Source organism: Triticum dicoccoides, chromosome 5A (genome assembly GCF_002162155.2).
Source record: "Triticum dicoccoides isolate Atlit2015 ecotype Zavitan chromosome 5A, WEW_v2.0, whole genome shotgun sequence".
Classification (NCBI taxonomy): Eukaryota; Viridiplantae; Streptophyta; class Magnoliopsida; order Poales; family Poaceae; genus Triticum; species Triticum dicoccoides.
The window spans coordinates 225,989,220-226,011,420 of NC_041388.1; positions in this window are offsets into that span (position 1 = coordinate 225,989,220).

Sequence of the window (22,201 nt, forward strand, 5' to 3'; positions counted from 1 at the left end):
ACTGATCGAGATTATTAGTAGTGTCAGGTATTCAATTTTTTTATGTTGTACTTGATGATGATACACTTAAGTGATATACATATTATTATTCATGTCGGTATTTTTTTTATGTTGTATTAATTTCGTTTATTCTTTGTCATGGCAGGTGTTGAAAGATGGTGGGCGCTGGTCGGGAGCGCGCCGAGGCCCCTTCTTCGTCGGCGCGTGGTGTGAGGTCTTCCATTCCACATGCACCTCTCCGCCGAGCGTTGCTGGACAGTATGGTGACACCGCTGGGCCCTTCTTCGTCGACCGCGGTGCCCAGCAGGGGACGAGGTAAGAAGAAGAGAGGAGGTGGAGCACGTGGTCGCAGGAGAGGAGGTAGGGTGACTGCTACGGCGCCTTCCTTGCCGCCACCCCCAGTTGTTTCACCCGAGCATGTGACTGCTAGGGTGTACTCGTCCGAGGAGGAGGCTACACGGACTCCGGTCAACGAGCCTCCGGTCCACGGGTCTTCGACCCACGAGCCTCGGGTCGACGGGCCTTCGGCCATGAGACCCCGGAGGAGCACACGTCTGGATGGGGTACCTGGCCGGATCAGCCTGATGAGCCGAGTGGCCATGCTGATGATGGCGGGGAGCCGACTGATATTGAGGAGGAGGGGGCACCGTTTACCAGCGTGGTTGTACACGGCTCCCGTCCGTGCCGGCGACCCGCGAGCAGAGGTGGTTGATTTTCCCTAATGGGGAGAGGTAAGTGCATTTAATATTTTTGTACCTTCTGCATTCACGTTTCTTCAAATAACTAATGTGTTGGCCTTGTCAAGCTGCAGGGGTTGGGACCACCATCATAGTGTCCGCCGACCCAAGTCCGTCCTTGGAGTTCTTTGTCGGCAAAACTTCCCGAGGTTTGTCACATTGCCTGGTGAGGGTCGGCTTCCAGAGCTTGGATTGAGTTGGGAGCACTACTTGGCTGCCTCGTCCCTGCCGAGTGAGTTTATCCATGGTGTCTTGTGCAAGACAAGGGCAGACGTGGTGATCAGAAAGTTTTGGGTAATTTCTCCTTTACACAATTAAAAATCTTCAACTAGCTAGTTATTAATTGTACTAATCAATATTGTCTCATTTGATTGCATACATTCTACAGGTGTGAGGAGGGATACGAGGAGGAAGCAGCAAATGTTATCGATAATGTCTGCAAGCGCCTACTACAGAACTGACGGCACGAGGCTCGGGTGCAGGCTGTTCGAGACTACTACGCCTCGCGTGGTATCAAGAAGACTAAGCTGGCGTGCCGCGAGAAGTTCTTGAGTAAGGAGCAGTACATGAAGGTAATTCTTAAGGCCTTGTACTTACTTCCTTCATTTAGTAATTCATAGCCGTAGCGCTCAAGTTTCTATTTGCTAACTTAGGCCCCTCCGAGATGGTGTGCGGATCGGATGGATTGTTGGGAGGTGTTGGTCAATGAGTGTTTCCCAAATGAATGGCTAGCCCTCCACAACGAAGCCAAGGACAAACGTGCCCAAATGGAAGGTGTGCCACACCATCAAGGCAGCTCCAACTTATTTCAGTTCGGGCGGAACTAGGTATGTGGTTTGTTTCATGATTCATGTGATTCATTCATCATGCTAGCTTTAGCCCTTTAATTAGTAATTAACTTAGTTTCTCTCTTTCAGGCACGCTACAATAAGGCGGATAAGGTGCCAGAGGTGTATGACCTGTATGCCATGGCCCACACTGGCCGTTATAAGAAAGTCAAGGCATTCTCTGCGTCTAACCTCGATGCTCCAAAGAACTTCACCAACATCTCCTCCCACAACAAGCTCGTGCAATATAGAGATCAGGGGAAGGCGAGGAAAGGGGAGGACTTTAAACCGAGCCAGGTTCCCATTGATACAGAGTTGCTGATGATATCTGGTGGCGGGAGGTCCCATGGCTCCATAGCCATGGGAGATGGACTTATCCGTTGTCCTAGCACTCTCTCGGAGATCAAGGCGCGCCAGTCGAGCTCCGCTCCTGAGATAAGGCCTTGTGAATGGCCAGTCTAACTCGCCTTCAAGGTTAGTTATACGTACCCAGCTATCTTTCTCCATTACATTGTGTGCGCTTCCATCAATGATTACAAATGGTCATGTGAGTGGTGTTGCAGGCTGCTATACAGAGTGAGAGAGCTAGAACGGAGAAACTTCTGGCGGAGGCGGCGGAGAGGCAGCGGGATTTGGAGGAGAGGACGACAAAGATGTTGGAGGAGGAGAGGGCACGGAATGACATGCAGGCAAGGGCCATGTACGAGATCCTTGTGGTAAGTTTCTTCTGCATATTAGCCAAAACATTCATGTAGTGTTTGTCTCATTACTAACTAGTATGACTGTGTTTGTCCAAACCAAATGTGCAGTCTGTGTGTGAGAAGTCCGGTCAGACCGCTCCGCTGATGCCAGTGATTGCTCCTGGGACCACGGTGAGTTTAATTTGAATGGACATTACTTGCTAGTCTTAACATTTGAGTGTCATCATGGTAACGAGACATTGGTAATGATCATTGGTGCAGCATAACTCCAGACAAGCATCGCACGATCCTTCTCCAGCTATCGGCACGAGCCAGCCCGCTCCTACACCTCCATGATCACGGTAAGTTTCTCTAGTGTTTTGCTTAACAAATGCATAAAGACCTAGACTTAGCTTTATTTCCTCCAATATGCTTACCATAATGACCTAGAGTTAGCTTCTTTTCCTCCAAAATGACTTAATAAGCTTACTGACCTCCAAAACCATCCATTTTACCTAAGTTAGCTCTAAAATGATTTGTACTTAGCTTACTTATGTCAAAAATTGGATAATTAGCTTAGTTAGCTCATAAACGATCCATTTTACCTAAGTTAGCTCTAAAATGACCCATTTTACCTTAGTTAGCTTATAAATGATCTAGTTTATCCAAGTTAGCTCTAAAATGACCCATTTTACCTAGATTAGCTCCTAAATGATCCATTTTACCTACCTTAGCTTTAAAATGACCCATTTCACCTATGTTAGCTCCAAAATGACCCATCTTACCTAGGTTAGCTCCAAAATGACCCATCACACCTAGGTTAGCTCTAAAATGATGCTTTTTACTAAGTTAGCTCATAAACGATCCATTTCACCTAAGTTAGCTAAAAACGATCCATTTCACCTAAATTAGCTCTTAAATGATCCATTTCACCTAAGTTAGCTCAAAAACGATCCATTTCACCATAGTTAGCTCAAAAACGATCCATTTCACCTTAGTTAGCTCATAAACGACCCATTTCAACTAAGTTAGCTCATAAATGATCCATTTCACCTAAGTTAGCTCAAAAACAATCCATTTCACCTTAGTTAGCTCAAAAACGATCCATTTCACCTTAGTTAGCTCAAAAACGGTCCATTTCACCTTAGTTATCTCATAAACGACCCATTTCAACTAAGCTAGCTCATAAATGATCCATTTCACCTAAGTTAGCTAAAAACGATCCATTTCAACTTAGTTAGCTCAAAAACGATCCATTTCACCTTAGTTAGCTCATAAACGACCCATTTCAACTAAGTTAGCTCATGAATGATCCATTTCACCTTAGTTAGCTCATAAACAACCCATTTCAACTTAGTTAGGTCATATATGATCCATTTCACCTATGTTAGCTCATAAATGACATATACTTCTTGTTCTAGTCTTCTTCTTCTAGTCACCTATATATTTCTAACTTTCTTATTTGCCATTTTGTAGATTTCATTCACTTCATGGAAGCTAGCTTGCTATGATGGAGTGCTTGTTTATTTCTTTTATGAAACTTTGCATTGTATCTAGCTTGCTATTATGGAACTTGCTATCTTGATGAAACTTTGCATTGTAATATGTATATGGATGGAACAATGTGTATGGATGGAACTTGCTTATGTATGAATGGATGAAACTTAATTATGTGCTGGATATGTGATATGTTTGCTGTTAAATAGCCCTATGAAATATATCTATATATGTCATATATATTTGTTGTGAAAATTGTTGGATTCAAAAAACAACAGAAAAAGAGCCAATATGCAGGCTCTTTGCCGTCTGCCACCAACGGCAACGGGCTCTTTGCCGTCAGCCGCGGACGGCAAAGAAGCCACGTGGCAGACAACTGTGCTTCCTGGGAGCTGACCCATTTGGTCAGTTTGCCTACAGTGGCAGACGGCAAAGAGTAAACAATTTTGCTATCAGCGGCGGACGACAAAGGCCTTCCGTGTAGTGACGTCTAGCTGACATCATACGGCGGACGACAAAGGCAGGACAAATTTTGCCGTCAGCGGCGGACGACAAAGGCCTGCCTTTAGCCACCTAACGGACTAACTGCGCAATTTTTGCCATCTGCTGCTGACCTTTGCCGGACCTTACTTTGCCGGAGCCTTTTTCCGTCCGCTGTAGACGGCAAAGACCTTTGCCATCCGCCATTCATGCCTTTGCCGTCCGCCGTGGCTAACGGAAAAGTAGCTAATTCCTGTAGTGCCTATACAATTTACCATTGTATTGGGTGTGTTGGGGACACAAGAGACTCTTTGTTATTTGGTTGTAGGGTTGCTTGAGAGAGACCATCTTCATTGTCGGTGTCAAAACTGGCGGATCTCGGGTAGGGGGTCCTGAACTGTGCATCTAAGGTGGATGGTAACAGGAGGCAGGGGACACGATGTTTTACCCAGGTTCGGGCCCTCTTGATGGAGGTAAAACCCTACGTCCTGCTTGATTATTCTTGATGATATGAGTAGTACAAGAGTTGATCTACCACGAGATCGGAGAGGCTAAACCCTAGAAGCTAGCCTATGGTATGATTGTATGTTGTCCTACAGACTAAAACCCTTCGGTTTATATAGACACCGGAGGGGGCTAGGGTTACACAAGGTCGGTTACAAAGGAGGTGATATACATATCCGTATTGCCTAGCTTGCCTTCCACGCCAAGTAGAGTCCCATCCGGACACGGGACGAAGTTTTCAATCTTGTGTCTTCATAGTCCAACAGTCCGGCCAAAGGATATAGTCCGGCAATCCGGAGACCCCCTAATCCAGGACTCCATCAGTAGCCCCTGAACCAGGCTTCGATGACCATGAGTCCGGCGCGCAGTGTTGTCTTTGGCATTGCAAGGCGGGTTCCTCCTACGAATACACCATAGAAGAGTTTGAATACAAGGATAGTGTCCGACCCTACAAAATAAGTTCCACATACCACCGTAGAGAGAATAATACTTCCACAAATCTAATCTGCTGACACGTTTTGGCAGCATCACATCATGCCATGGCCCGGTAATTATTCGAACCGTTTTTCTTTAACCAGCCCCGCACATAACGTGAGGCGGTTTCTTGACACGTCTTGTCAAAGCAGAGATCGTGTTCCCCTTATTACGGGATTCTCATCAATACGGACGTGGGTAACCCAACCGCGCCATCAATTACGGCGCTTGGGGGATAAGCGAGTTTTACCAGGCTAGTGGGGGCGCATTGTTTAGTCCGCCCTTATAAAGGGATAAGATCCCACGTTTTTTCTTCCCACGCCTTCTTCCTCCTTGCTCATCCATTCTCGCGCACTCGAGCTCCAACGCCCAAGTCCACATCCTTCTCCTCAACTCTCTCCAAACATGTCCGGAGCGGGAGGCAAGTGGATGGCCTCCTCCGTCACGGAGGGACACATCAAAAAGCTACGTGGAGCCGGATACTTAGCCGCGGATATCGCGCACTGGCTGCCAGCCGCGGGGCAGGTCATCCCTACCCTAGAACCTCACGAGAGGGTGGTCTTTCTCCCCCACTTCGTCCGCGGACTAGGGTTTCTCCTCCATCCATTTGTCCGCGGCCTCATGTTCTATTATGGGCTGGACTTTCATGATATGGCCCCGAACTTCATCCTCAACATCTCGGCGTTCATTGTCGTGTGCGAGGCCTTCCTCCGCATCCGTCCCCACTTCGGCCTGTGGCTGAAGACCTTCAATATCAAACCGAAGGTGGTGGACGGCCAATAAGCGGAATGCGGCGGAGCCATGGTGGGCACGATTCCCAACATTATATGGCTCGAGGGCTCCTTCGTGGAGACCATAAATGGGAGGCAATCGGGGTGGTTCTACATCACCGAGCCGTGCGACACCAACTGGGTGGCGGCCCCCGAGTTTCGATCCGGAATCCCCACGCGGCTCACCTCCTGGAAGGAGAAGGGCATGTCCTGGGGTTCATCGGTGGAGCTGGACGGACTTCAGAAGTGTGTCCGGAACATGACAAGCAAGAAACTTAAGCTTGTCAACATAGTCCAGGTCATGCTCTTCCACGGGATCCTCCCGTGTCAACAAGGGGACTTCAACTTATGGGAGTTCAACCCGGCCCAGCACCAGACTCTCAGCGAGCTCTTCGACATGACGCATAAAGATGTCTGGAGGGTGCTGTTCAAGGGCGCCGAGGTCCCTCCTTCTCTTACCGAGGACCGCGGGCTAAGCGTGAAGCGCCATGCGAATCCGGTAAGTTCTGTACATCTGGTAGGGTATTTATTTCCCATAGCTTAACCATGTGCGGGGTCTGAGCTCCCATGCCTTTGACAGGACTGGGTGGAGACATCGGAGCAGATCAACTGTCCGCCCCCCTTCCCGAAGACCCCGCGGACGCTCTCATGACGGAGATGCAGACTCCGGCTCCTTATGAGGTGCCGGGCAAGACCGAGAAGAAGGCCATGGGAACCTGAAAGAGTTCCCGGCGCCAGGTGGTATCGGACTCATCGTCCGATAACACCGAGACACCCTCCTCCCGTGAAAACAAGGAGAAGGATGATGAAGATTCTCCCCCTCCAGCCGGGGGAGACAAGAAAAGGAAGGCCGCCCCAACCGGAAGGCCGAAGGGTCCAAGAAGGGAAGGACTCTCCTTCCGGACTGCTCCACCACCGCCGCCGACGGCGAAGACGAGTGGCTGCTCAGGGCCAAGCCCCTGGCGGAGTCGTAAGTATTCGGATACCAGAGTAACTCATAGTATACATTTGTCGCACTGCTTCTCCTAGCGTCGAATATGATTATGCAGTCCGCCCCAAGCCCGTATCGATATATCATCGTCAGACGGTTCCTTGGACTCGTCGGACATGAATAGTGATACACTTCCAACCGCCCCTCTCCTTGCCCTACGGACAATGCCGAGGTATTGTCTCAAGGGGCACCGAGCCGGGGTGAGACAGTCCTGGAGGCGCCTCAAGGCGACCTTCCGGACTCTAGGAGTAAAGGGAGCAAGGCTCCCCGGGGCTCCAAGTTCAGCCCTCAGCCGAACACCGCGCCGGAACCTCCAGTGGTTCCGGACTCGGGCAGGCGGCCCCCTTCCAAAAGGGGCAAGCCACCTGTGCCGGTGACCTCTGTCCATCCAGAGGCACCGGACAACCTGCTGGGAGCGCTTCGCGGCGCTTCCCTCGACGAAGAGCACCGCACTATTATGAGTGCGGTGATCAAGAAGGTTCAGTTCGCCAAGAGCGGACTGACTGAAGCCTGTGCCAGCCTTCTAACAGGCTTTGAGGTAAGTATTTAGAATATAGGAAAATATTACCTCATAGACAGTAGCCCCTGATGCTTTGTTTGGTGTTCACAAAGAAAAACCGAATAGAGGATAAAATAATATCCGCAGGAGTCTAAAATAAGTATGTCTGTATGCGTATGTGCAGGCTTCGCTGCTGACCTCTGCCGCACTGACTACGGAGGTCGCCGCACTGAAGCAGGACCTCGAGGGGTCCGAGAAAGAGCTCGGCCTTGCCAAGAGGCAGCTCGAGGAGAACAAAGGTAAGTAATACCTTGTCTATATATAAAAGAAAATGCGGTTGCGAAATGACAGGATCATCATGAATGTGCTAGGGGCCACGACCGAAGTGGTGACCCTGAAGCAAGCGTTGTCCGAGGCCAAAAACAAAGCGGACAAGGAGCGGACCAAGCGGGAAAGGCAAGAGGCACGGGTGGGCTAGGTGCAGCAAGAGCTCCAGGCTCTCGTGAAGAAGCACGAGGCTTTGGAGCTTGACTCAAAGACACGAGAGTCCGAGCTTGCCACGGCCCTCAAGAGCGCACAGAATGCCAAGGCTGAAGCCCAAAAGGCCCTCCAGGAGATTGAGGCGATGAGGAAGATAGCAGCGGGTAAGGCATTCAATATGCAAAGCAAGCATGTGAAATTAAATTACTTGTTACTTACCCGAGTCCGGAGCTCTCCAGGAGCATTCGCAGATTTGCCCCGCAGCATGTCGGATGCCGCGAGATATTACCAGGCCGAGGAGGGAAGCTCGACAGAGAAGTTGTTGTGGTCTCAGTATACTGGGACCGAACACCCGATGCCCATGAGCGACCAGCTGAAGCAACTGGTCGAGCTACACAAGGCGGCCGAACAGGCCATGAAGGGCTTTATAGTCCGGATGTGGCCTGGCGACTCCCTTCCCAACAGCTATTTCGGCCTGGTGAGGCGGCTTGTGGATGCCTGCCCACGGCTGGAAGTCATAAAATGGTCCATCTGTATCGAAGGTGCCCGCTGGGCTTTTGCTCGTGCAAAGGTGCACTGGGCCAAGATGGACGCTGAGAAGCTGGTGAAGGAGGGGCCGCCGCAGGGCAAGGAGAATCGCCACCTGATACGTCTCCAACGTATCTATAATTTTTGATTGCTCCATGCTATATTATCTACTATTTTGGACTATATTGGGCTTTATTTTCCACTTTTATATTATTTTTGGGACTAACCTATTAACCGGAGGCCCAGCCCAGAATTGCTATTTTTTTGCCTATTTCAGTGTTTCGAAGAAACGGAATATCAAACAGAGTCCAAACGGAATAAAACCAGCAGGAACGTGATTTTCTCACCGAACGTGATTCAGGAGACTTGGACCATGCTCCAAGGAACAAAAGAGGCGGTCACGAGGGTAGGGGGCGCGCCCCCTGCCTCGTGGGCCCCTCGGAGCTCCACCGACGTACTCCTTCCTCCTATATATACCTACGTACCCCCAAACGATGAGAATAGGAGCCAAAAACCTAATTCCACCGCCGCAACTTTCTGTATCCACGAGATCCCATCTTGGGGCCTGTTCTGGAGCTCTGGCGGAAGAGGGCCGTCATCACGGAGGGCTTCTACATCATCATGGCCTCTCCGATGAAGTGTGAGTAGTTTACCTTAGACCTTCGGGTCCATAGTTAGTAGCTAGATGGCTTCTTCTCTCTCTTTGAATCTCAATACAAAGTTCTCCCCCTCTCTCGTGGAGATCTATTCGATGTAATCTTCTTTTGGCGGTGTGTTTGTTGAGACCGATGAATTGTGGGTTTATGTTCAAGTCTATCTATGAATAATATTTGAATCTTCTCTGAATTCTTTTATGTATGATTGGTTATCTTTGCAAGTCTCTTTGAATTATCCGTTTGGTTTGGCCGACTAGATTGGTAGTTCTTGCCATGGGAGAAGTGCTTAGCTTTGGGTTCGATCTTGCGGTGTCCTTTCCCAGTGACAGAAGGGGCAGCAAGGCATGTATTGCATCGTTGCCATCGAGGATAACAAGATGGGCTTTATTTCATATTGCATGAATTTATCTCTCTACATCATGTCATCTTGCTTAAGGCGTTACTCTTTTTTTAACTTAATACTCTAGATGCATGCTGGATAGCGGTCGATGAGTGGAGTAATAGTAGTAGATGCAGAATCGTTTCGGTCTACTTGTCATGGACATGATGCCTATATACATGATCATGCCTAGATATTCTCATAACTATTCTCAATTCTGTCAATTGCTCAACAGTAATTTGTTCACCCACCGTAGAATACTTATGCTCTTGAGAGAAGCCACTAGTGAAACCTATGGCCCCCGGGTATATTCTCATCATATTAATCTCCATCACTTTAATCTTGCTTTGCTTTTTACTTTGCCTTTACTTTTTACTTTGCATCTTTATACCAAAAATATTATATCTATCAAATCTCACTATCGTAAGTGATCGTGAAGGGATTGACAACCCCTAATCGCACTGGTTGTGAGTAGCTATCGTTTTGTGCAGGTACGAGGGACTTGAGCGTGGCCTCCTGCTGGATTGATACCTTGGTTCTCAAAAACTGAGGGAAATACTCACGCTACTCTACTGCATCATCCTTTCCTCTTCGGGGAAATCCAACGCAAGCTCAAGAGGTAGCAAGAAGAATTTTTGGCGCCGTTGCCGGGGAGTCTACGCAAAAAGTCAACATACCAAGTACCCATCACAAAACCTATCTCTCGCATTACATTATTTGCCATTTGCCTCTCGTTTTCCTCTCCCCCACTTCACCCTTGCCGTTTTATTCGCCCTCTCTCTCTATCCTCCCTCTCTATTTGCCTCTTTTTCCCGTTTGCCCTTGTTTGCTCGTGTGCTAGTTTGTTTGCTTGTTTATCGCGATGGCTCAAGATACTACCAAATTGTGTGACTTCACCAATACCAATAATAATGATTTCCTTAGCACTCCGATTGCTCCTCTTGCCAATACTGTATCTTGTGAAATCAATGCCGCTTTGTTGAATCTTGTTATGAAAGATCAATTCGCCGGCCTTCCTAGTGAAGATGCCGCTACTCATCTAAATAGCTTCGTTGATTTATGTGATATGCAAAAGAAAAAAGATGTCGATAATGATGTCATTAAATTGAAGTTATTTCCTTTTTCGCTTAGAGATCATGCTAAAGCTTGGTTTTCGTCTTTACCTAAAAATAGTATTGATTCTTGGAACAAGTGCAAAGATGCTTTTATCTCTAAGTATTTCCCTCCCGCTAAGATCATCTCTCTTACAAAAGATATTATGAACTTTAAATAACTTGATCATGAACATGTTGCACAAGCTTGGGAGAAATGAAATTAATGATACGTAATTGCCCTACTCATGGTTTGAATTTGTGGATGATTATACAAAAAATTTATGCCGGATTGAATTTTGCTTCTAGAAATCTTTTAGATTCAGCCGCGGGAGGCACTTTTATGAAAATCACTTTAGGAGATGCTACTAAACTTCTAGATGATATTATGGTTAATTATTCTCAATGGCATACTGAAAGAACTTCTAATAAAAAAGTGCATGCGATAGAAGAAATCAATGTGTTGAGTGGAAATATGGATGAACTTATGAAATTATTTGCTGCTAAGAGTGTTTCTTCTGATCCTAATGATATGCCTTTGTCTACTTTGATTGAGAATAACAATGAATCTATGGATGTGAATTTTGTTGGTAGGAATAATTTTGGTAACAACGCTTATAGAGGGAATTTTAATCCTAGGCCATATCCTAGTAATCCTTCTAATAATTATGGGAATTCCTACAACAACTCTTATGGAAATTATAATAAGATGCCCTCTGAATTTGAGAATAGTGTTAAAGAGTTTATGAATTCACAAAAGAATTTTAATGCTTTGCTTGAAGAGAAATTGCTTAAAGTTGATGATTTGGCTAGGAACGTTGATAGAATCCCTCTTGAGGTTGATTCTTTAAAGTTTAGATCTATTCCTCCTAAGCACGATATCAATGAGTCTCTCAAAGCCATGAGAATTTCCATTGATGAGTGCAAGGAAAGAACCGCTAGGATGTGTGCTTCCAAAGATGCCTTTATTAAAGCGTGTTCTTCCAATTCCTATGAAAATCAAGATGAAGATCTAAAAGTTATTGATGTGTCTCCTATTAAATCTTTGTTTTGCAATATGAATCTTGATGAAACTGAATATGATCTTCCTATACCTAGAAGGCGTTCTAAAAATTCGGAGTATTTAGATCTTTATGATGAAATTGATGAAAGTGGGATTGAAAGAAATAAAAATCTAGACGTTGCTAAACCCACTATATTGGATTTCAAGGAATTTAATTATGAAAGTTGCTCTTTAATTGATTGTATTTCCTTGTTGCAATCCGTGCTAAATTCTCCACATGCTTATAATCAAAAGAAAGCCTTCACCGAACATATTGTTGATGCCTTGATGCAATCTTATGAAGAAAAACTTGAGTTGAAAGTTTCTATCCCTAGAAAACTCTATGATTAGTGGGAACCAACTATTAAAATTAAAATTAAATATCATGAGTTTTATGCTTTGTGTGATTTGGGTGCTAGTGTCTCCACTATCCCCAAAACTTTGTGTGATTTGCTAGATTTCCGTAATTTTGATGATTGCTCTCTAAACTTGCATCTTGCAGATTCTACTATTAAGAAACCTATGGGAAGAATAAATGATGTTCTTATTGTTGCAAATAGAAATTATGCGCCTGTAGATTTCATTGTTCTTGATATAGATTGCAATCCTTCTTGCCCTATTATTCTTGGTAGACCTTTCCTTAGAACGGTTGGTGCGATTATTGATATGAAGGAAGGGAATATTAGATTTCAAGCGGCAAAAAGAATCAAATCGAACGAAGCAACGAAAGACAAACGGCAAAAGAAACAAGCTTCATTTACTATTCTGGATCTAGGGCAATTTTTACAGTGGCAAAAACTTGTTTAAGTTGGTTAAACGGAAAGAGGGTTTCGAGACGAAACTACAGGCGCTTGAATCGCCTGATTTCGATAAATGAGCGAAAAGTTAGACTAAAACAAAAATCGGATCAGGAATCGCGATCAGAAAAATCGCGGTTTTAATCCGAGAAAAAGAAAAACGACGAACGTTCCTTAAAACGAACGAATGGGCGAACACTCGCTAATTAAATAAACTAGAAAAACCGATCTATTTAAAAAAACTGAAACTAAAAAACCGAACAAAACCGACGGAAAACCGATCAGTTTTTCTAAAAAAACGGCGGCGAAAAACTACCTCCGGCCGCGGCGGGCGACGCGGCGGCGCGGGGAGGCGACGGCGGCAGCGGTAGCGGCGGCGTCTGGGCTGGCCTCGGGCCTTGGCGGCGCTATATAAAGGGCCCGGCCAGGCAGAGTCCTGGCCGGTTACGGCCCAGAGTCGGTTCAGACTTTTTTTTAATAATTATGCTTAGAAAAAAAACAAAAGGAATACTAAACGGACTCCAAAAATCCCGAAATAAATTTTCCCCAGCTTCTAAAATCAAGCCCCACAGGATGAGCATTTATTTGGGACCTAAATGCAATTTTGAAAAACGCGCATTTTTCCTAAATTCAAATAAAATAGCAAATAAAACCAAAATAAAATCTTATTTGATTTTTTTATTAAATCCTTAATATTTCTTTATTTTGGGAAAGTCATTTTATTCCCTCTCTCATATTTTTGTAATAGAAATAATTGAAGATAAAATAAATAAAATCAAATGATCCTATTTTCAAAATTTGAGAAAACTCAAATATGACAATAACGAAATCCCCAACTCTCTCTGAGGGTCCTTGAGTTGCGTAGAATTTCTAGGATCAGCCAAAATGCAATAAAATATGATATGCAATGATGATCTACTTTATAACATTCCAAATTGAAAATTTGGGATGTTACAAACCTACCCCCCTTAAGATGAATCTCGCCCTCGAGATTCGGGTTGGCTAGAAAATAGGTGAGGGTGGTCCTTCAGCAATTTTTCCTCTCCCTCCCAGGTGGCTTCATCCTTCGTGTGGTGGCTCCACTGAACTTTGCAAAACTTGATAACCTTGCTGTGGGTGACTCGACTGGCATACTCTAGAATCTTAACTGGTTTCTCCTCATAGGTCAAATCACTGTCCAACTGAATCGCTTCCAGTGGCACTGTATCTCTTAGCGGTATATCAGCCATCTCTGCGTGGCACTTCTTCAACTAGGAAACGTGGAATAAGTCGTGAACTCCTGACAATCCTTCAGGCAATTCCAACTTATAGGCTACTTCTCCCATACGCTCCATAACTTTGTATGGGCCTACAAAACGTGGCGCTAACTTTCCCTTAACTCCAAAGCGCTTAACTCCTCAAAGTGGTGATACTCGAAGATAAACTCGATGTCTGACTTCGTAAACTGTCTCCTTGCATTTTGAATCTGCGTAGCTCTTCTGCCTGGACTGAGCTACCTTGAGCCAATCACGAACCAATTTTACTTTCTGTTCAGACTCCTTTATCAGATCCGGTCCAAACAACTGGTGGTCTCCAACTTCATCCCACCACAATGGGGTCCTGCACCTCCTTCCGTACAAGGCTTCGAAAGGGACCATCTTCAAACTGGATTGATAGCTGTTGTTGTAGGAGAACTCTGCATATGGCAAATTCTCGTCCCAACTAGATCCATAATCTAGCGCACAAGCTCTTAGCATATCCTCCAAAATTTGATTGACTCTCTCGGTCTGTCCATCGGTCTGCGGATGGAAAGCTGTATTGAATTCTAGCCTGGTACCCAAAGTTTCATGCAACTGATTCCAGAACTTTGAGGTAAACTGGGTTCCTCTATCTGATACAATGCTCCTTGGAACTCCATGCAGACATACGATTCTGGTCACGTATATCTTTGCCAACTTTGCACTGGTATAGGTAGTCTTCACTGGAATGAAATGAGCTACCTTTGTCAAACGATCGACTACAACCCATATTGAGTCATAGCCTGAACGATTTCTAGGCAATCCTGTGATAAAATCCATGCCTAACTTATCCCACTTCCATTCGGGTATCGGCAATGGCTGTAGCAATCCTGCTGGCTTCTGATGCTCTGCCTTTACTCTCTGGCATACATCACAAACTGCTACATACTCCGCAATATCCTTCTTCATTCCGGTTCACCAGAAAGTATCCTTCAAATCCAAATATATCTTGGTATTTCCTGGGTGAATCGAATATGGTGAATCATGGGCCTCTTACAGAATTAACTTCCTGATCTCCGAATCATTTGGCACATAAACACGGTCTTCAAACCATAAGGTATCGTGCTCATCCTCACAAAATCCCTTAGCTTTTCCTTTGCTCATTTTCTCCTTAATAGAAGAAATCTCTTTGTCAGTCTTCTGGGCTTCTCTGATCTTATTCATCAAAGTAGACTGAATCTCCAATGCTGCTACATAGCCTCTCGGAACTATCTCCAAACATAGCTCACAAAGATTCTCGGCTAACTCCATTGGTAAATCTCCTGTCATTAGGGTGTTGACATGACTTTTACGGCTCAACGCGCCAGCTACTATGTTAGCCTTTCTGGGGTGATAATGCAATCTCATATCATAATCCTTGATGAGCTCCAACCATCTCCTTTGCCTGAGATTCAACTCCTTCTGCGTGAAAATATACTTCAAACTCTTGTGATCCGTGTACACCTCACAATGGTTTCCAATGAGAAAGTGTCTCCAGGTTTTCAATGCATGCACTATGGCTGCTAACTCCAAATCATGCGTAGCATAATTTAACTCATGAGGCTTAAGCTGTCGTGAGGCATATGAAACAACTCTTCCTTCCTGCATAAGTACTGCTCCAAGTCCTCGACACGAAGCGTCGCAATACACCTCATAATCCTTGGTATGATTTGGCAAAATCAACACAGGTGATGTAACCAAATGTTTCTTCAGCTCCTAGAAACTGGCCTCACATTCCTCAGTCCATATGAACTTGGTATCCTTCTTCAACAACTCCATCATAGGCTTCGCAATCTTCGAGAAATTTTCAATAAATCTCCGGTAGTATCCTGCAAGTCCAAGAAAACTCTGGATCTCTCCAACTGTTGTTGGGGCTTCCCAATTTGTCGCGGTATCAACCTTAGTGGGATCTACTGCTATACCTTCTCCCAATATAACGTGTTCGAGAAATCCAACTTCCTTCAACCAAAACTCACATTTGCTAAATTTGGCATATAATTGATGTTCTCTGAGTTTTCCAAGAACCAAACGCAAATGCTCCTTATGCTCCCCTTCATTCTTCGAGTAAACCAGGATATCATCAATGAACACTACAACGAACTTATCCAGAAACTCCATAAACACCTTGTTCATCATGTTCATAAAATATGCAGGTGCGTTAGTCAGACCAAATGACATAACGGTGTACTCGTACAGCCCATACCTGGTGGTAAAAGCCATCTTAGGTATATCCTGTTCTCGAATTTTCAACTGGTGGTATCCCGATCGCAGATCGATCTTGGAAAATGCCTTAGCTCCTTGCAATCAATCAAACAGATCATTGATCATCGGTAGTGGGTACTTGTTCTTGATGGTTACTTCATTCAATCCTCGATAATCAACAACCATCCTTAGCGATCCATCCTTCTCCACTAGAAGTACTGGAGACCCCCAAGGCGAAGAACTTGGGCGAATATATCCTTTATCCAGTAACTCCTTAATATGCTTCTTAATCTCCACCAAATCCTTTGCGGGCATCCTATATGGTCTCTTTGATATTGGCCCTGTGCCTGGCAAAAGCTCAATCAAAAACTCAATATCTCTATCCGGTGGCATGCCTGGCAATTCTTCTGGAAATACATCAGGGAAATCCTTTACCGCTGGTACTTCCTCCTGCACAACTCCTATTAGACAATTTACCTGATTCCTCTTTGGCACATGCCGGGATACATACTTGATCCTTCTTCCTTCTGGGGTGGTAAGCAAAGTTGACTTACTGGCGCAATTGATGTTTCCTCCATACATCAACAGCCAATCCATACCCAGAATTACATCCAAACCTTGTGATTCCAAAATGATTAAATCCGTGGGAAACACATGCCTACCTATACTCAATGGCACTTGAAAACATCCTTGGCTAGCCATATACTCTGCTCCTGGTGAGCTTACTAACATTGGTGTTCTAAGAACTTTGGTGGGCAGGTTATACTTATCCACGAATCCCCTTGATATGTATGAATGCGATGCACCAGTATCGAAAAGAACGAGTGCAGTAAATGACTTAACCAAAAACTTACCGACTACTGCATCCGGCTGCTCTTCAACCTCCTCCACATTAACGTGGTTCACCTGCCCCCTGTTGAAAGGGTTCGGCTTATTTCCAGAGCTTCCATTTCCATTACCATTCTGTGATTCAGGACATTCGTTGGCATAATGTCTGGTCTTCTAGCACTTGAAACAAGTGACTTGGCTCAGGTCTCTCTTGGCTGGGGTTGATGGGTTGGTGCGGTTCTGGCCGTTGCTTCCTCCATTCCCATTACCATTCTTGGTGCCATTGTGGTTGTGCGAGCTACCTCCTCCATGGGTATGCTGAAAATGTCCTCCCGGTCTAGGGGTAAAACGTGGCTTCTGCTGAGCTCCAGAATTGTACTTCCCTTGTCCATACTTCCTCTTGCGGGTCTCAATCTGCTGCTGCTTCCCTTCAATCATGAGAGCACGATCTACCAACTCCTGGTAGATGTTGAAAGTTGCTACCATCAATTGCATGCTCAACTCATCATTCAGTCCTTCCAGAAACTTCTCCTGCTTAGCTGCATCCATAGCAACGTCATCTGGGGCATAACGTGCTAACTTACTAAAGTCCTCCACATACTGGCCAACTGTCCGTCCTCCTTGGTGCAAGTTGCGAAACTCTCGCTTCTTCATGGCCATATCTCCTGCTGAAACATGGGCAGTACGAAAAGCCTGTTGAAACTGGTCCCACATGACAGTGTCGACAGGGAAAGTGGCTGTGAAATTCTCCCACCATGATGATGCGGGTCCTTCAAGCTGATGTGCGGCAAACTTCACCTTTTCCGCATCTGTGTATCCTGTCGTGGTCAACTCTCTAGCTGTCTTGTGGAGCCAATCATCTGCTACTATCGGCTCGGAGCCTAAGAAAATGGGCTAAGTGATCAACATGTGGTGGTGGTGGTGGTGGGTTGTTGTTGTTGTTCCCTTGATTTTGATTCTAGACTAGCAACTGCATCAATGTGTTTTGCTGCTGGATCAACTGGGTGAGCTCCGGTGGGAAGGTAAATCCGGGGTCACGTCTCGGAGGCATCTGAAGGTTTAGAAAAGATGAGATTTAAGAATAGAGGGGGTCTAAAGAGAAAACACTACCCATATGCACATGAGACAAAAGCAAACAATTCACTTCATTCAATCAATCAAACAAGGGCACACAATCGATCTGACTATCGCAAAAGTGCTCGGACTACTATATTTACATGGTGGACTACTACTACTGTTGTGGTGGTCTACTAGAAATATTCCTCGGTTGCAGACTCCATGATATCTGCTTCAGCTACATCAACATAGTCATCATCGCTATCATCTGGATCCGAGTCGGTGTCGTCGATGATGATGTAGTCTTCCGGGCGAATCTCCTTGGGTTCTTCGTCCTCTTCTACTAGTGTAGGGCCTCCCATGAATATTCCAATCATCTTAATCAGATCGTCATTCTTCCCCACTAATACTTCGATTTCCTCTTCATAATCTTCACATGTAGCCTTGAGTTCTTCCTCCAGTTCCTTTATTCTTGGCTCGCCTTCTTCAGATCTATCATGTCGCGGCACATCTGGTTCTCCTGACGTCGTATGTGCTGGTTTAACTCTTGGATAAAAGCTGCAATTGATCTATCCTTCCTGGTGCTGATCATCTCCCAGTGCTCATCTCGGCGCCCACAAATCTGGTAGATAGTATCCTTGAGATCATTGCGGTAAACTTCTCCAATACGTCCCATGGCGATGTGAGCTGCTATGCTCTTTCCTAGACTCCAGGTTGGTGCATCAAAGGAAAACTCTATGGGCTCAATGACTGGCATGAACGTCCTTCCGGGAATTTGAACTTGAATCATCCAGCGCTCCTCTTCCAGTAGAGTGGCGTTGTAGGTTCCGGTGAAGCTTGGTACTCCGATGTTCAGGTACTTAGTGACTTCCTTCAAGTGACGTCCAAAGGGTGTATCTTCATCCGGTTGTGTAAACTTGTTCCTTGCATCCGCCATCCTAAAAGAGTAGAAAAGATGAGGAGTCAGAATGAGAAGAGTGAGTAGTGATCTAGGGCTTTAGCTCAGTGGTCATGTCCTACAGTCAGCGTGTGCTCTGATACCATCTTGGAGCGACCAGACCTCAAATGGTCCAATCTCTGTGCTCAGGTGTCATCCCTGGATCAGTAATGCTGACACCACACAGTACTTGAAGGATTTATAACAGAGTAGTGATCACAAACTTATTACATCGAGTGTCTCAAAAGAGAGCTTATTACAATAAATATGGCTTAAGGCCATCTAATAACGATAATAGTGGAAGGCTTGGAAGATAAGTGAGTCCATCAACTCCAACGGCATCACTGAGTATAGAACCATGACCTAAAGGCACTTCAATCGTCGTCTGAAAAGTCTGCAACATTAAAGTTGCAGCCCGAAACGGGTCAGCACATGGAATATGCTGGCAATGTAACACATAGATAGTAATGAAAGAATAAGGCTGGCGGCGAGGCGGCGCGGCACGGCGACGGCGGCATAGGGTTAGGGTTTCGGGGGCGGCGGCGGCTGGGATGGCCTCGGGCCTCAGCGGCGCTATATAAAGGGCCCGGCCAGGCGGAGTCCTGGCCGGTTACGGCCCAGAGTCGGTTCGGACTTTTAAAAAAAAAATACGCTCAGAAAAAAGAACAAAAGGAATACTAAACGAACTCCAAAAATCCCGAAATAAATTTTCCCCGGCTTCTAAAATCAAGCCACACAGGATGAACATTTATTTGGGACCTAAATGCAATTTTGAAAAACGCGCATTTTTCCTAAATTCAAGTAAATAGCAAATAAAACCAAAATAAAATATTATTTGATTTTTTATTAAATCCTCAATATTTCTTTATTTTGGGAAAGTCATTTTATTCCCTCTCTCATATTTTTGTAATAGAAATAATTGAATATAAAATGAATAAAATCAAATGATCCTATTTTCAAAATTTGAGAAAACTCAAATATGAAAATAACGAAATCCCCAACTCTCTCCGAGGGTCCTTGAGTTGCGTAGAATTTCTAGGATCAGCCAAAATGCAATAAAATACGATATGCAATGATGATCTAGTGTATAACATTCCAAATTGAAAATTTGGGATGTTACAGTTTTGTTTAACCTTTCTAGTAATCTAACTTATCTGAGCAGAGAAAATTCCCTGCTTATGTAAGCACCTCGATGTACAACTCTGTCAGAAAGACCCTATTACTATTGTTGAATCTTCTCTGAATTCTTTATGTATGATTGGTTATCTTTGCAAGTCTCTTCGAATTATCAGTTTGGTTTGGCCTACTAGATTGATCTTTCTTGCAATGGGAGAAGTGCTTAGCTTTGGGTTCAATCTTGCGGTGCTCGATCCTAGTGGCAGAAAGGGAAACAACACGTATTGTATTGTTGCCATCGAGGATAAAAAGATGGGGTTTATATCATATTGCATGAGTTTATCCCTCTACATCATGTCATCTTGCTTAAAGCATTACTCTGTTCTTATGAACTTAATACTCTAGATGCATGCTGGATAGCAGTCGATGTGTGGAGTAATAGTAGATGCAGGCAGGAGTCGGTCTACTTTTCACAAACGTGGTGCCTATATACATGATCATACCTAGATATTCTCATAATTATTCGCTTTTCTATCAATTGCTCGACATTAATTTGTTCACCCACCATAATACTTACACTATCTTGAGATAAGCCACTAGTGAAACCTATGGCCCCCGGGTCTATTCTCCATCATACAATTTTCCAATCTATTTTATTTTGCAATCTTTACTTTCAATCTATATCATAAAAATACCAAAAATATTAATCTTATTATTATCATCTTTATCAGATCTCACACTTGCAATTGGCCGTGAAGGGATTGACGACCCCTTTATCGCGTTGGTTGCGAGGTTCTTATTTGTTTGTGTTGGTACGAAGTGACTCGCGCGTGGTCTCCTACTGGATTGATACCTTGGTTCTCAAAAACTGAGGGAAATACTTACGCTGCTTTGCTGCATCACCGTTTCCTCTTCAAGGGAAAACCAACACATGCTCAAGAGGTAGCAGTGGATATTTCATGGCGAGTCTGACGTGCCAGAGCTGAGGTGTTTCATCATTGCACCGACGAGCATGGTACCGGGATGGAAGACATGGTGCAAGACATTGATGATGCTCGGGACTCGGACGATGAGATGGAGGAATCTGCAAAGGCCTTCAATGAAATGTTGGGTTCTTCAAAATGTCCTCTCCACGAGCACACTAAGCTTTGTCAGCTGGATGCCATCTCACAAATAATGTCTCTAAAGGCTCAATTCAACTTGGGCATAGAATGCTACAACGCGTTGATGACAGTATTTGGACATTTTCTACCCAAAGGCCATGTACTACCTGCAAACCTGTACCAGTCAGACAAAATCCTCCGTGCTCTTAAGATGCACTATGAGAAGATACAAGCCTATGAGAAAGGATGTGCCTTATTTAGGCTTTATTATGCGGACCTGAACTATTGTCCCATTTGCATGTCATCCAGGTATGTTGTGGTAGATAACGGTATGGGTGAGAAGACGCAGACCAGAATCCCAGTGAATGTTCTTTGGTATATGCCAATCGTACCAAGACTTCAACGTCTTTTCATAGTCGAAGAGACGGCCAGGCAGATGACATGGCACAAAACGGTCAAAATAACCCAACTAGATGCAGATGGGAAGTTGATGATGGTGCACACATCGTACGGTGAAGCATGGAAGCGCTTTGATGAATTACATCATGAAAAAGCGGCAGATCCAATGCATCCTCGTGTCACCATCAGCACGGATGGGTTTAGTGTGTTTGGTCTGAAGGCAGCCCAATACAATTGTTGGCCCGTATTTGTCATTCCACCGAATCTCCCCCCGGAAAGATTATGCAAAGAAAGAACATTTTCTTGACATTGATAATTCCAGGGCCCAACTATCCGGGGAAGAATGTGAATGTGTACATGCAGCCGCTGAAGGACGAATTGCAAGACGCCTGGGATAATGCGTTCAAGACATACGACGCCTTTAGCAAACAAAACTTCATAATGTGTGTCTAGTACATGTACTCGACGCATGACTTGCAGGATGTGCTATTTGTTGGCTGGTGTGTGCATGGAAGGTTCTCATGCCCCACATGAAAGGGACCTCTTGAGTTTTGTTGGCTTTAGGCCGGTCGCAAGTTCTCTTGCTTTGACTTGAATAGATAGTTCCTAGATCCTCGCCATAAGTTCAGGAAAGATAAGAAGAACTCCATCAAAGGTAGAGTTGTCAAAACCTCCGCACCACCTGCGTTGACAGGCCAAGAGACCTTGGATCAGTTAAACGCTCTCGAGCCAGATCCAGAGCGTCCAGGGTATTTCAAGGGGTATAATTCGAAACACGCCCGGACTCACAAGACATGCTTGTGGGATCTGCCTTACTTCAAAGACCTCATTTGCCCACACAACATCGACGTAATGCACACTAAAAATAATAT